This window comes from Tigriopus californicus, chromosome 12 (assembly GCF_007210705.1).
Source record: "Tigriopus californicus strain San Diego chromosome 12, Tcal_SD_v2.1, whole genome shotgun sequence".
Classification (NCBI taxonomy): domain Eukaryota; kingdom Metazoa; phylum Arthropoda; class Copepoda; order Harpacticoida; family Harpacticidae; genus Tigriopus; species Tigriopus californicus.
In genome coordinates this window covers 16,767,543-16,768,868 of record NC_081451.1, presented here as the reverse complement: position 1 = coordinate 16,768,868, position 1,326 = coordinate 16,767,543, and positions in this window count along the sequence as shown.

The following is a 1,326-nucleotide window of genomic DNA, read 5'->3' as shown; positions in this document are numbered from 1 at the left end:
GGCAGTTCCAGAAGTTTTTAGATTCTATCAACTCTTTTGTGCCAGTGGAACAAAGTTTCGAAACACTCAACGCTTTGTCGAGATCTTTCTTTTCAGAAAGCTTTGGGACCGATAACTTCCATTACGTAATTAAATGGGTGAATTCCTTACTTGTCGCTTGACCAGAATCTTGAACTTGGATAAGCTCCTTCCCTTTGCAGAATTATGCTTTGATGTGTCATGCTGTTATCTTTCAGCATAGAAAGATTCAAAGGCTAGAGAACATCTGCGATGAGGTGTTGATGATATAATAAAAGTCTGTTCCGCCAGTTATTAAAGTAGAGACTTGGATCTGAGAACCCGATTTGAACTTAAAAATGATCTTACCGCTGTCGTTTAACCGTATACTGTATGATTGTTTCACAAAAACTTGCAATAAAAGGCAAACGTCTCCATACCTTCGATCGAGCCATCATAAGTTGGTACACCAGAAACTAGTGGGGCAATTTGAATATTACAAAGAAACCTTGGATTGGGACAACCTGGATTTGAACCATAGTATGGTTCGCTGACGCTTTACCAATTATTATGATAACGCCACTAGCTTAGGTGACATGGATGTTCACGTTCTGATGTTCGAGCATATCCATATCCACTTTGCTCCTCTTTTTTGTAGCTCTCCTTTTATCCCAGTTCCTTGTGAGTCTTTTCCTTTGAATCGACAACTCTGGCGAGCTCATCACCAGGGCTGTCCAAATAATTCAAATAAAATTGGCAAAATATGCAATTGAGAATACAACATCATAGAGTGCAGAAAATGCAAATAGAAATGAAAACAATAGATTTTTATAGCTCAATATGCTCTTATAAAAGAGCCAGAATCAAAGCAATAAAACAGTATTTGCGTTCGTCGGCGAGAACGGACGTATGAAAACGAGCTCCTTGGGACTTGTGAAAAATTTGGACTTGAACAAAATACCGTAAAAAATGGCTAGTGACACCAGATCAAGGACCACCAATAATCCCAAAAAAGCCTCCGCCACCGTGGAAGCAGGCGGTGAACTGGCAGTTGTGCTCCAAAGACTAGAAAAGCTCGAAGCTGAGAACTTGGTGCTTATTAAGGATGACTTTAACTGCAGAGTTGCCGTCCTTGAAGCGGAGATGCCAAAATTTGAAGAGCGCCTTTGTGACACTATCAAGGCCAAAATCGCGGAGGAAGGCGACTCCTTCGTCGAGAAGCTCAAGAAAAATCTTCCAGAGAACCCCGGGCGCTTTGTCACCATCAGTGATGTAGCGGAGCTCCAAGATCGCCACTCCAACCTTGTGTTTCGAGGAATCCCAGAATCC